This window comes from Erythrolamprus reginae, chromosome 1, assembly GCF_031021105.1.
Source record: "Erythrolamprus reginae isolate rEryReg1 chromosome 1, rEryReg1.hap1, whole genome shotgun sequence".
NCBI lineage: Eukaryota > Metazoa > Chordata > Lepidosauria > Squamata > Dipsadidae > Erythrolamprus > Erythrolamprus reginae.
In genome coordinates, this window is record NC_091950.1 from 322,836,816 (window position 1) to 322,851,883 (window position 15,068).

The following is a 15,068-nucleotide window of genomic DNA, read 5'->3' on the forward strand; positions in this document are numbered from 1 at the left end:
GCTGGTTGAGGAACAATTGCCACATTGTTTCCCATAGAAAAGAAAACATAGGAAGCCACAAAACCTAGGTAGGCGAGGCTGGGGGGTTTCAAATGACTTGGTGGGAGTGAGTCACATCAAGTTGGCCATGCCCACCCAGGTTTTGTGGTTCTCGGTATTTTGTTTTCTCTGGGAAATGGGTCCAAATGGCTCTTTGAGTGTTTAAGATTGCTGACTCTTGTTATAGACTTACCCAGGTACTGCTGGATAAGATGAAGACTGTTAGATTGTGGTCCGTTTGCATCCTGTGCAATTAGCAATGGACTCAGGGACAGTGGAGATGCAGTACAGGTTTCCTGTGTTCCTGGCACCCAAGACTGACAGTGAAGAGGACATGGTGTCAGAGGCTGAAGAGCAATCAGAGCCTTCTGCACTTCCTGAGATGAGTGACTCAGGAGAAGAAGAGAAGCCTCTTCTTGATGCTAGGATTCGCAGGACCTCTAGGAGGCATGAGTGGTTACTCAGGATGAAGTTTACTCATGGGTAGCACTGCTGACTATTGGGCCATACCCTCAGGCTATTTAAGATGGTGGCATGTATCTCACCAGTGCAGAGAACAACGTCATTCATCTTAGAAATCTAGTTTCCATTCCTGCATTTCGGCTTGTGTTTTAAAAGGACTACATTCTTGGTTTCCTTAATGAGCTCCGGGCTTCCAGCCAAATTCTATAAGTCGACGATAAGAAAGCCTAATGCAATCCAGTATTTAGTTATTGTATTTATCTATTCCTGGGACTCTAGCCAGCTGTTACGACTTTATGATCAGAGAGGTGAAGTTTTTGCTAGCATTTAACTTCTTTCCAAAAAATCTCAACCGCATAAGACTTTTGTACATAGTAAAACTTTTATTAGTTAATCCGATGGTGTGTATCTGATTCTTGGGGGGCTCGGCACTGGGACAGAACAATTTGTTTAGGGGGAAAACTGCTCAGCTTTGGCTTTCCTGGAGAATGAAGCCCTGCTTGGCAACATCAAGCTGCAGTTTTGTAAACTCCCTGTTAGATTACCGAAATACTGTATGTCACGTATATGAAGCTGCAATTAGTCATCTGCACTTATTGCAGTTAAGAGTCTCTGTTCACACATAACACTCCTGCTGTGGATTCTACATTAGGCTACCAGTAGTGCTGTTTGTTTGTTTTTAACTTCAAATTACACATTGCTTGGCAGTTGGCACCAGGCCACCTACAGGATTTCAAATAAATCCTGCTTGTGCAGTAAATGGAATAGTTATTTAAGTCTCCCCTCCCCCTGAGATCCAGAAGAAAGCAGGTGAACTCTTTTTTAAAAAAACTCAATGATATTCATTTTATCGTGAATCCAGTAAAAATCCAATAATATTCCCCTACCACAAATCCAGATGGCAACATTACTGTTGACTTTTGGAAAACTTTAAAAACAGCTGCTCAGAAGGGCTTCTTTTTTTAAAAAAAAAGTGTCCTCAATATTTATTTGGTTTTATTAATCTCACCTTTATTATTATTTATAAATAACTCAAGGCAGTAAATATATCTAATATTTCTTCCTCCATTTCTTTTCTCCCCAACAACCCTTGAATTTGGCTGAGAGAAAGCATCAATATGTTTTTCTAATTGTAATTTAAGATACGGTTTGATTGCTTTTAGGATTAGAGTCTATCCGTTATATATTTCTGTTACCTTTACTTTAATTTTATATAACAGTTAACTTTAAAATAAAGTTGACCATTAATTAATTTGGGTGTTGATTTATGATTTTTACATATTTGCTCTATGGGGCCCTAAATCAACAGCTAGCTTGACTACCTGTATGAATATGATTTTGTATGAATGGCGTGTTGTTGAGTTGCTTTAATTGGGTTTTAAAATTTAGATTATTTTTTTTCTTGACTTCTTTTATTGTTGTTTGTAATTTTATATGGTAATTTTATATTGTTGTAAGCCGCCCTGAGTTCTTCGGGATTAGGCAGCATAGAAGTCTAAATAAATAAATAAGTAAAGAAAGGTAAGGTAAAGTAAAGTAAAGTAAAAAGTAAAGTAAAGTAAAATGTAAAGTAAAGTAATTGTTAATAAATGTACTGTACATAAATCCTTTTTCCCCCAAGCCTCCAATGTGTTTGTGCTGTCTTTGATTGTTGACCCTCCAGTTCACATTTTTAGAGACAGGGATATAGAAAAGTCATCTTCTCCCCTCCCCCCCACCTGGAAATTTATTCCATTGATAGTGGATAATCATTGATTTGTGGATTCATAGCCTTTATAGCATTTAGTTGCTGGATAAACATCAGTGGTGGGTTTCTACCAGTTCGCCGTGGTTCAGGCGAACTGGTTGCAGCAGCAGTGGGAGGCTCCACCCACCCACACATCATCACAGGTATTATATGCATGCGCAGAAGGTTCTTTGTATGTGCAGAAGCATCATGCGCACATGCTCCCATTCCTGAACCTGTAGCAAAGGTAAGTAAAACCCACCACTGATAAACACCCCTATAGTTTGGAGATCTGGTATTAACTGACTAACTATTTAAAGTGTTAGATTCAGATTTGAATTCTGTGGAATTCTACTTGCATTCTTAGAAGCTAGCGAGTGGAAATATTTGCCAATTTCTCATTCCATTTGTACTGCTCTGTTTCCTTGACACTGAAAACGAATCTCAAATACTTTGGCCTCCTAATGAGAGCTTAGCAGGAAAAGACCTTGATGTTGGGAAAGACTGAAGGCAAAAGGAGAAGGGCAGGCAATGAGATGGTTAGCTAGTGTCATAGAGTAGAATAGAATTTTATTGGCTAAGTGTGATTGGACACACAAGGAATTTGTCTTGGTGCATATGCTCTCAACGTACATAAAATAAAATATACATTTGTCAAGACACAATGACATGAATTTGGGCAAATTCTGGGAGACAGTAAAGGACAGGGAGTCATGAAAAATTGGACGCAGCTTAGCAACTGAACAACATGCCTCCCCAAAAGTAGCTCCAGAAAGCTAGAGGATCTTCTAGAAGTGGCAGCTGTTAAGAAAATTTTGGTTAATGAGATGCCAAGGCCAAACAATGAAAGGTAGATATTAAGCTAGAGGTGCACAATCTCTGGACCACAGCCCATTAGTGGGTCACAGACTGTTTGGAACTGGGCCCCACAAGCAGTAGGCAAATGCTTGCACGTAGCTCCATTGGCATGAATGATAGGTACTTCTGCTCATGTGCAAAGCTCCATTTGCGCAAGTGGCACATGCCCATGCCAGTTACACAAGTGGAGCTGTGCACACCTACCATTTACACACAGAATCATCCCCTCTTCCCTCCCCCATTCCAGGCCACCAATCCAGAATGATTAGGGTCCGCTGTAGTAAGACATGTGGAAATAATATCTTTGCTTAGGTTTTGATGACCCGCCAATTTGTTCAAATATAATAACACCAGCTTAATAACTGATTAAACATTATTGGATCATTTTGTAATCCGTATCTAAATATTCATCACTTCAGTCTTCCACTACCGGTAGTTAAGTAGTCTTCAAATTATGTATCAGTGTACTACTGATGGACAATGAAGACTAAGCTATCCTTAATTGTTCCAGTACATATTGTTTCGTTCTTTTTGTCCAGAATGCCTTAATTGTAGATTAAGCAACTCTTAATTATTTTCTCCTAAAAATTATTCACAGCTCTAGGTTATGAGGACAACAATTTGCTTGTCCAGTATTTACATAACTTTGAGCTATCTTTTCAGTGGAGCCCTTTTCAGTTCCTCTCTTTTAACAATCAGTCAAGCGGGAGAAAGGAAGCTGCAATAATGGGTGATTAGTGACAGGTGGAAATGTATACAAGGGCTAAAAATAAAACACCAATCTCTTCTCTGGCTTTTGCTTATGCAGGGAAGCAAGAAAATGTATTTTTGTTGTTTTCATTATCATTTCACTACATTATTTGTGACAAATGGAATCGTTTTCAAATGCTGTACATTTCACAAGCTGTATTTACATAACATCATTTGACCCAATTAGTCACTCCTCCAATTAAAAAACTCACAGGCACGCACTAGAAATACACAATCTCTGGCAACCCATCAACTGGGCAATTTCTAAGCCCTTCCGAGCCAGTAGTGGGTTCTAAATGCAGTTGCTAACAGTTCGTGTGCACTCTCATGATGCTTATGCATGTGCAGAAGAGCCTTGGTGGTGCAGTGGTTTGACTACACTATTGCAAGCTAATTGTGCTGATCACTGGCTGCCAGCAGTTTGGCAGATCGAATCTCAGTAGGCTCAGTAGGATCAAGGTTGACTCAGCCTTCCATCTTCCAAGATCAGTAAAATGAGGACCCAGATTGTTGGGGGCAATGTAAACCGCTTAGAGAGGGCTGTAAAGCACCGTGAAGTGGTATATACAGTAAGTCTAAATGCTATTGCTATTGCTACTTTGGATGGATGGATGGATGGATGGATGGATGGATGGATGGATGGATGGATAGATAGATAGATAGATAGATAGATAGATAGATAGATAGATAGATAGATAGATAGATAGATAGATAGATAGATAGGAAGAGCCTTGATGGTGCAGTGGTTAGAATGCAAGCTACTTCTGCTGTTCACTGTCTGCCAGCAGTTTGGCAGATTGAATCTCAGAAGACTCAACATTGATCATCCTTCCATCCATCCAAGGTCAGTAAAACGAGGACCCAGATTGTTGGGGGCAATATGCTTACTCTCTGTAAACTGCTTAGAGAGAGCTTTAACGCACTGTGAAGCAGTATATAAGTCTAAATGCTATTGTTATTGCTATCCTGGGCAGGTGGATGGAGCCTTCTGCCGCTGCCCCTACTGGTTTGCAGAACTCAGCCAAACCAGAAGCAACCCACCGCTGTCCCAGGCATCATAACTAGTCTTGCAATGTTGCCACTTCCCTAGGTTTCCATTCCTTTCGGCAGAATGTTTTGCTGAAATGGAAAATCTATAATAACCTCATTGTGGGTCAGTACCACTATGAACAGAATGGTTGAATTTCAAACACCCCCCCCCCTTGCTGCATATTATCGTAGTGTAAAAAAGAACAACAACAACCAGGCATTCTTAATGAAGCGTATTTTGTAGTGCCTGAAATATTTTGTTTTTATTCTGAAGAGACTATGGGCGATCAGTTATCCGAGAAATCATATATTTTCATAATATAGATCAGTGATGGCGAACCTTTTTGTCAGCGTGTACCAAAAGTATGTGCATGCGCACACAACAGCACTCCCAGGTGCCAACATCCATAATACAATGTGCGCCCCTGTGCATGCATGCCCACAACTCCCATCCGTATGTGCTCCCCACACCACATTTTGAACCAACTTTTGCCAGTGCAAATGACCTGCATTTGCAGAGACAGTGGGGGCTCCTGCTAGCCTTGTGCTCTGGGCAGCATCCAGCCAGCCATGCCAACCAACCAGCCTGTTGTCCATGGAGCAACACTCTGCTCTGCCCACAGATATGCAGCAACCAATGAAGGAGAGGCAGAAGATAATCTTGGCCAGGGGTGGGCAATTAATTTTGCCATGGGGCCGCATGACAAATTGGGATGGTTTTAGAGGGCCGGACTAATATAATTAACTCAGTTCTACCCAATACTGTATATTATTGGGTAGAACTGAGTTGTTTATATTATAATTATAAATTATAATTATATTATACATTATATATTTTATATATATAATTATATATTATATATTATATCTTGAACACCTTGTTCTTATTTAGAAAAGTTGGACCGACCTCTGCGGGCCGGTCACAGACAGCGGGCAGGCCGCATCAGGCCCTTGGGCCGCATCTTGCCCAGGTCTGATCTTGGCTGATTCATGAGGCAGCCGAGAAAAGTACCTTTCTCCAGTTGCTCCAGCTCCCCCAGTCTGGTAGTTAATCCTACCTGAGCAGCTAAACTTCTCCTTTCACAGCTGCTTCTCAAGTAGGGGAAGAGATGGAAAGGCTGGGGCAGGATAGGAAACTGAGCCAAACTCTGTCCCTTCCTCCTTCTTTCTCCCAACCCCACCAATCACTCTTAGTTTATGCCTAGTGAGACAGATAGAGCTGAATCAGTTCACACAACCGAGTTTCAGCCAATGGCTCAGAGCAGCTGCTTCACTTGAGGAGGAGGGGCAAGGATCGAAGGAAGGAAACCGGAGCTCCAGCAGCCTCTGGAAAAACATTTGGCTCATCGATTACACGCTCCTTTCGACTTCTTGGGGAAAGGTTCTCCCTCTCATTCCATTGGATGAGAGGTGACCGGACGGGCGGCCACTGCTGGGCTAGGATAAAAAGCCCGCTTGCCTCTTCTTCCCAGCCCAGGTGGGAATCATCGAGAAAGGGGCCAAGAAGGTGGTGGCGCTTGGTCATGGCGCGTTTGCAAGCTGCCTGAAGTTGAGCCGTCCATTGGGCGATGTAGATCCAGAGAAGAGCAAGAAGTGGGGGACTGTTCTCTGGAAAGGGGAGGGGAACAACAGCCATCACTCCTTTTCCCTTCCTGGGTGTTTATGTGCCTCAAAAGCATCTTTGGCTTGAAAAATTGCAACAACTCCGACTGCGCTCCATCGACTGCTTCTTGGTTCTTTTTGCCTTATTATTTATTTATTATTTGTATTTCTAGACCACCCTTCTCTGCAGACTCCGGACGGACTTTGCTGCTTTCCTCTTTGCAGAGGCAGTGGCAGCTCCTCCCCCCTCCTGTCAGTCACTGAAAACCTCAGGGTGTGCCTTACTGCAGGGGGAGAAAGGTCCTGGTTATGGGAGATGTCTGTGGTGCCATCAACTGCAGCCACACTCTAGAGAAGCCCCATTGGAGTGCTGATCAGCTGTGTGCATGGTGACGGCCAGCCTAAGATAAGTGGCATGCAAGACGTTCATCATCCCTGCAGAGCTGGTTGGGCAATTTCCAGCATGCCAGCGTATGTAACTTTGCTGGCACAATGTTTGCCAGAGCTGCAGAGCTGAGAGTTTGGCATTCTGCTTCCCTTGTGCTGGCCACCGCCATATATACAGCTGATTGGCACTCCAATAGGTCTTCTCTGGAGCATCCCTGCAGTCACTGGCACTATGATGTTCTCCCCACACCACCAGACCTTTCTCCCCCCGCGTAAGGCAAAACCTCAGATATTCAGGAAGGCTGGCAGGAGAAGAAGGTGGAGGAATTATTTATTTATTTATTTATTCAATTTTTATGCCGCCCTTCTCCTTAGACTCAGGATGGCTTACAACATGTTAGCAATAGCACTTTTTAAAAACAGAGCCAGCATATTGCCCCCACAATCCGGGTCCTCATTTTACCCACCTTGGAAGGATGGAAGGCTGAGTCAACCTTGAGCCGGTGATGAGATTTGAACCGCTGACCTACAGATCTACAGTCAACTTGGCCTGCAGTACCGCACTTTACCTGCTGCACCACCCCGGCTCCCCCCATCAAGACCTTTCTCTCCCCCCATAAGGCAAAACCCGAGGCTTTCCTTGAGGCTGGCAGGAGGAGGAGTTGCCGCTATCTCTGGAAAGAGGCAGCAGCACCAGCAAAGAGGGAGCGCTGTTTTGCCAACATGAACGGCTTTCAATGTAGATCCTGGGCAGCAGGGGTTGATGGTATGGTTGTTGTGCATGTCCGCTAAGAGGAGCGGCCCAGTGGACATGCACACACCAGAAAATAAACTTCCTGTTTCTGGCACACACATGCACACCGGGCAGCTAATCTTCTGGTTACTGGTGCGCATACTTGTACAATAATCAGCTGGCCTGCTGATCTTCCGGTTTCTGGCACTAGCTGCATGCAGGAAGGCCAGCTGATCATCATGTCCACATGTGCACCAGTAAGCAGAAGACTAGCTGGCAAGTGCGCATGTGTGTGCAAAAACCGAGAACAAGAGTGGGCACTGTCGCACATGTCAGGCGAAATGGCTCTGCATGCCATCTGGAGCATGCGTGCCATAGGTGCACCATCACAGAAATAGATGATGTGTAACCAGTTATTTTAGTTCCAAACAACCCCGAAGCTACAAATCTGGATTAATTGTTGATTATTTGACTAGATGAGATAAGACAAGACAAGATAATAGACATGTAAATTGAATGCAATATTTGTGTGTTTTAGAAGAGAACCTATCAACTATATTAACGGAGCATGTGACTCAAGACCTGAGTCCATAATCCTGAGTTCATACATCATAAAATAATGTACATACCATATGCACTGGACATTTTTCAACTTTGCTTTTTATGCAATCTCTATATTGACAGGTCACATCAGCTAGAAGTTTGTATGAGATGACAATAACAATATATAGTACAGATAGTCCTTGACTTATGACCTCAATTGAACCCAGGCTTTCTGTGTGTAAGTGATACATTTGTTAAGTGATCTCTGCCCAATTTTACCACTTTTCTTGCTGTGGTTGTTAAGTGAATCATTGCAATTGTTAAGTTATGACATAGATGTTAAGTGAATCTGGCTTTCCCATTGATGTTGCTTATCAGAAGGTCGCAAAAGGAGATCACATGACCCTGGAATACTGCAATTGTCATAAACTAGTTGCCAAGCATTCAAATTTTGATCACATGACCTCAGGGACGCTACAAATTAATAGTACAATTTAACTTTGAAGAAGATCCCCATGCTGCCCTAACCACAAGAGATTCTTGAGAAATAATACGAGTTTTTCCAGTACCTGGTCTTCTGTTGAACATTGCATTATGTTGATTACTCGAAGGAAGTTTGCAAAAGGAAGTGGTTGATTTCATAGTGCCTTGTTTGCAAACCCAATGCTGTTTGGCTTTAGTAGGCATCTTACATTTTATTACATATCTTACATTTCCATACTTTCTTCAGAAAAATAAATATGGGTTTGATTTCATGTTCAGAATGGCTGATGGGGTACATACTTCTGTTCACTGTAAAAGTTTTGCACATTGAGATAGATCAGACATGTTTCTCATTTATCTTTCAGAAAGATCACATCATTCGGGTAAGATACATCAATTTTCCCTTTAAACACATAGTGTCAGTCCTTCATGGTTGCCCAAAACAGGATACAGACTCTACATCAGTGGTTCCCAATGTGGGGCCCACACCCCACAGGGAGGGCAATTTGATTTTCAATGTTAGCCATTGGAACCTTGTTTAAACCAAGTTAATGGCTTTTCAGGCTTCCTCTATATGAGTAGGAGTTCACTTTTTGAATAGTAATAATTATATGTCACAGGGAGGGGGCATCGGGATTTTAGAGATGCTTAGGTGGGGCATAGCCAAAAACAGGTTGGGAAACAGTGCTCTACATGAAGACTAGAACCAAGTTTTATTGACATTGGCTATCTAACTAGAACCTTGCAATCCTGTATTTTTCAGCCTTTCCCTCTTATACCTCAATGAGTCAGAGAGGAGCCAATCATTTTCCACAACTATCTTTATACTACTACCCAGGACTTAAGGAATGCTTCTGCCCTTTTAAAGAAATATATGTTTCTAAATATTTCCTTCAAACCCATATCCATTGCTCTCTGCATCAAGGGGCAAAAGAAATAGAAAAATTAGACTGGTTTGAAATGTCTTAGTTTTTATTCTTGCATTTCATTTGCGATATTTTAACTAACATTTTAATCTATCTCACACACATACAAATGTATGTTTTGCTTTTATTGTTTGTAGGTTTTAATCCTATGTTCAATACAAATGGAATTGCAATTACAAGATGGCTATAAAAATCAATATAAATAACAGAAAATAATTCACAGAAAAAAAAGATAATGATGGCTGACGGTAAATAACATGTTTTGCACTGTGTACCTCACACTACCACATTAACCATATGTAACAAGTCATCATCTGAAATATCAGCTGTTCCAAAATGTGTAAAAAATGTGCTAGTTTTTGAATTTTAAAAGGAAAAATAACAATATATTGCCACCTTCTGGACAATAGCGAAGTCATTATATAACCACTCTGCTAGGAATTGAAATTACCTGAAAATAAATCCATGTGGACATTTTATATTTTTAGTTATTTGTTGATTAATTTTTTATGCCATCAATCTGCCCTACAAGAGGACTCAGGATGGCTTACAGTTGTAAATCTGATTTGAAATAAATATTCCGAAGACCTAATGGAAAAAAATGCCACTGTATTCAATAATATTGATGAGTGACTATTGATTTGTTGAAATAGAGCTCTTGTTATTATTAGTTCCATCTCAACTCCCAATAATTTGTTTCACTTGCAGGCTGGTAATTCTATCATATAAATACTTCGTCTTTTTAAACAAAATTCAATTACCATACCAGCTTGATATTTGGAATACTTCTACCATTATATAAATGACTACTGTATTGCTCAAAATTACTTCACATTTTATCACAAAACAACAAAGTTATTAGTTACCTTATATAAAAGGGAGATGTTTAAGGTTGGGTAACTCAAAATTTCCTGTACCAGTTTTTTACACAATTGAAATGATTTACAACATTCCAATTGCCTTATTTACTGATCAGTCAAAAATGATGTCAGATGTGAGAGGTATACATCTCCATTCTGGATGAAGTGAATGAAGGTATGGATGTAATTGTGTAGTGCCTGGAGGCTGCAGGGGTGGACTAAAAAACTCATCCCTCTCCTAAACATACAGATGGGCTTCAAATTCCTTGGCAACATGCATTTTGCTCTTCAAGTTCATGGGGACCTAATCATAAATCTAAGTAGGTTTATCATCCAATTAGATATTCTCATGATTTGACTTGGAAATGGAGAAAAGCTAGACAGAAAATTTCAGGCCCCTCCTAAGCATACGGATCCGCATACAATGGTGACATCCATTTTACTCTCATTCATTCATGGAGACCAAACCCTAACCCTAACAGGTTTTACATGCCACTGGGATTTTCCCATGTATGTAACATAGATAGGTGGAAAAGCTAGGCTGAAAACATCACCCCCCTCCTAACCATAGTGATGTAGTGCAATGTCATTGGTGACACCTGTTTTGCTCTATGACTTCACGGGGACATAACCCTAATCCTAAGTGGGTTTACCTCCAAATTGATTTTTCAATGTATATTAGCTTGAAAGGTAGAAAAGTGTGATTGAAAATGTCACCACTCTCCTAAGCATACCGATGTGCTGTGAATTCATTGGTGGTATCCATTTTGTTCTATGAGTTCATTGAGATGTAACCAGTGATGGGCTACCAAAAGTTTTACTACCACACTGTGGGCGTGACTTATGCATTTTGTTTCAACATCTTTCAGTGCAAATTAAATGCTCTGGGGTGGAGCTCCAAAGTCCTGACCGTACCCATAGGAGCCCATCAGTTGATGTAACCCTAACCCTAAGTGAGTTACCCTTCAATAGGATTTTCTCATGTATTTTCCCTGGAAAGGTAGAAAAGCCTGATAGAAAAAATCCCCACCCTCCTAAGCATACTGATGTGCTGCAAATTCATCGGTGACATCCATTTTTCTATGCATGTTCATGTGAAGCTAATATGACTTAAAAGAAATGCATACAGAACCACACTGGCAACCAATGGAGCTCACAAACAGAGGGTTAATATGATTCAACCCATCACTGATTTTATCATTGAATTCTGGATAAGTTCAGGTCTCCAAGTGTTTAGTTCGGAAATCAGAGGAGGACATGTTATAGCTTTAAGTGATTTATTTAAGATCGTCTGGAATGAACCTCAAACAAACAAAATGTAACAGCAGGGGTAACAAGTGAAAAAAGCAAAAATGTAGCTTGCGGCTTCTTTTAAAAAAAAATTCCTTGGAGGCTCGGCTTTGACAGCCACTTGAATTTCCCGGCCCCGCCTTGTCCAATCCATGGCCAGTATATAGATGAAGGTGTATTTACATACATAACACCAAGTGATCCTCAAAGGTAGCCTGATGTAGAGTATGTAAGATGACAAGGCATGAGGACTAGAGTACTAGCTACCTTTGAAGAGTGTTCGGAAACTTCAGATCGTGCAGAATGCAGCTGCGAGAGCTATCATGGGCTTACCCAGGTATGCCCATGTCACACCAACACTCCACAGTCTGCATTGGTTGCTGATCAGTTTCCAGTCACAATTCAAAGTGTTGGTTATGACCTATAAAGCCCTTCATGGCATCGGACCAGAATACCTCTGAGACCACCTTCTGCTGCACAAATCCCAGCGACCAGTTAGGTCCCACAGAGTTGGCCTTCTCCAGGTCCCGTCGATGAAACAATGTTGTCTGGAGGGACCCAGGGGAAGAGCCTTCTCTGTGGCAGCCCCGACCCTCTGGAATCAACTCATCTCCTTGCCTTTTGCAAACTCCTCAAAACCCACCTCTGCCGTCAGGCATGGGGAAATTGACTCCCCTGGGCCGTTTCCCATTTTACGCAAGGTTTGTCTGAGATGTATGATTGTTTTTTATACATAGGGTTTTAAATTGCTTTTTTATTGTTGGATTTGTATCATGTTTTGTGTTGTGAGCCGCTCTGAGTTTCCGGAGAGGGGTGGCATACAAATCGAATAAATGAAAAAAAAAAAGAATGATTAGATGCCTTACCTGCTGGGTGGCCCAGAATCTGGGTGCAGCGTGCCACCACCAGCTGGCACCAGGCCACATAAGGGATGATCTCCTGGGCACGCAGTTCCTGCACCAGGTCTGAGAATTGCTTTGATGCCTCTGCCACATTGGGTTTCCGCAGGAAGCACTTGCAAAGCTTGGAAGACATCAGAAGCGGTGTGTCTCCCATTATGGGCTAGATGCTGACCTCAGAAGGCAAGCGGGCATGGGGGAGTGCTGGGAAGAGAGTAGAGAAGACAGGCTGGGACGGGGGAGGGGCAGGGGCAGCTAGGTAGGCTATGACTTCATAGGCTTATCTGGCAGTCAGATCAGGGATTTATTTATTTATTTGATTGATTGATTGATTGATTTATATGCTGTCCTCTCTGAGGATGTAGCTCTTCAGGCAGGGAAGTTGCAGAGCAGAGACTGGGTGAGGCAGGATGAGCGAGCAGCGACCAGGGGACCGATTCAGTGAACCGGCCACATGCCTACTAATAGTTCTCCTGAACTGGTCCAAACCAGTAGAATTTCACCTCTGAGCATAACCCTCTAATTTCTCCACCTTTCCGCCATTTACCCATAATAACTACTGTATATTTAATTATTTGTGCAATGGAATCCGGCAGCTAATCTACCTTTGTGATTGTGAAATTCAGAGAAATGGAATTCAGAATGTAGAGAGACTACTGTCTGCCTGTAGGTAAAATAAATACTGTATACCGACTTTTCACCACACTGGTGGTAGATGGTAACACAAATAGCTTTGCAGTTCTGAGTTAGTAAAGCATCTCTTGGAGAAGAGGAATCTATTTTTTTCTCTTTTGGTAGTCAAAGATTTAAATAATAGAATTTTATTACTAGCTGAACTGCAGTTCAGTGGTTTCAGTCCACAGCAGTATTTTTCAGTCCTGGCGACTTTAGGATGTGTGGACTTCAACTCCCAATGTTCCCCAGCCAGCCAAGGATGAAAAACCCTGTTTTGCAGAATGATTTTGAAATAAAGTCAGTAATTTCTTCCTGGCTGTCCAAAAATCACTCAATGGACCTGCTTTGTGGGTCACTGAAATGAACACTTGGAATCCCTAGCACTAAGAAACCTGTGTTTCCTGGGTTGCCTTAACCTGTGACAGCTCTTCTTCGGCTGCATCAAGGCAAGTTCACTTTAGTTCAAAACAATAATAAAAAGCAGAATTAATAGTTCTTTAAAAGGCACAATTTAAATATTTTTACTCTTTTCATCTATCTAATAACCAAGGAAACTCACCTAGAATACTTCTGTATCTAAATTACAAAAATCACAAAATAGTTACACTGAGTATTTAATCAATAATTATTTAATCTGTTAAACCCAATACTCACGTTAATAGATGCAACAGTAAAATAATAAGCAAACACACAAGCATACATACACAAACTTATCTCCATCCCCAGCAGAGAACTATAAAAGTGTACTTCAGAATAATACTAAGATCTTGTATTTGTGTAACTAAAAATTCATGGTGCAACTAGGGTGTACGCCAGAAGATGCCACTCTTGGTACAACTTCCATTGTAGCTTCTTTACACTGAATTTAAAAGGGAAACACGATAATGACATTAGTTTCTTACACACACATTTACAGACCAAAACATTTAGTTCTTCTGATTTGTTTGCAGGTACAATATCCCCACTTACCAATACCCATTTGATGCTGATCTCTCTAAATTCTTCATATCAATTGCCTCACATATTTTATCTAAAAGACAAAACATCTTTTTTATGTGATCAGCTGCAGGAATTGGCAACTGAGAAAAAGACAATGAAATGTAAAGGAAAATCCATATGATTATTAGTAAAGATGATAGCAGCTGGTTTTCATAAATATGTGCATGCTTCATGGAAGGAGCTAGCAAAGTGACCAAGTAACTATTCTATACATTGCATTTTTTAATTAAAAGAAAAAGCTAAAGTGGAACAAGCCACCTTTGATCATTTCTAGGAACCTGGGTTGCTCTGCAGACCAGAGCAGCATTTCTCAGATTTTTATTTTTATAAAGAAGCAAAAAGGAAAACTAAAGTCTGATTATTGGTATTAAACAACAGTTTAGTATTTTCTAATTATTGATTAGACAATGTTAGCTTACTCTGCTATGCTTTCTCCCCATAAAGAGATGGAAGAGAAACATGAGTTCTGATGAAGAAAGCACTTGCAAGCTTTCACATAAATTACATATACTTTTGCAAAAGTAGTCTTCAGTTTACCTATTAAGTAAAGAAACATGAGACAAGAAATAAATAATAAATAACCAGTCAGTGTTTAGCTAAAATGTGAATATTTCCACCAAGCATTCAGAGAAGGGTGGCATACAAATCTAAATAATAATAATAATAATAATAATAATAATAATAATAATAATAATAATAGGTTTTAGAGCTTCTTAATTTCTTAGCCTTGTATCTACACTCAGAAAGTAGGCTTTCTGATGTTTGAATGTTTATTGTTTTTTTCAATTATGGTTGTAAATTTAAATG

The 15,068-nt window shown here is 40.8% G+C and overlaps 1 long non-coding RNA gene across 1 annotated transcript; it reads right to left on the reverse strand.

Annotated features, from left to right (window-relative positions):
• Positions 1 to 13,989: 13,989 nt before the first annotated feature.
• LOC139161227 (uncharacterized) lies at positions 13,990 to 14,793 on the reverse strand. Its single transcript, XR_011558083.1, has 3 exons — positions 14,681 to 14,793; positions 14,232 to 14,292; positions 13,990 to 14,121 (listed from the first exon to the last, which is right to left on the reverse strand). It is a non-coding gene; the product is annotated as an uncharacterized lncRNA (long non-coding RNA).
• Between the last annotated feature and the right edge of the window lie 275 nt (positions 14,794 to 15,068).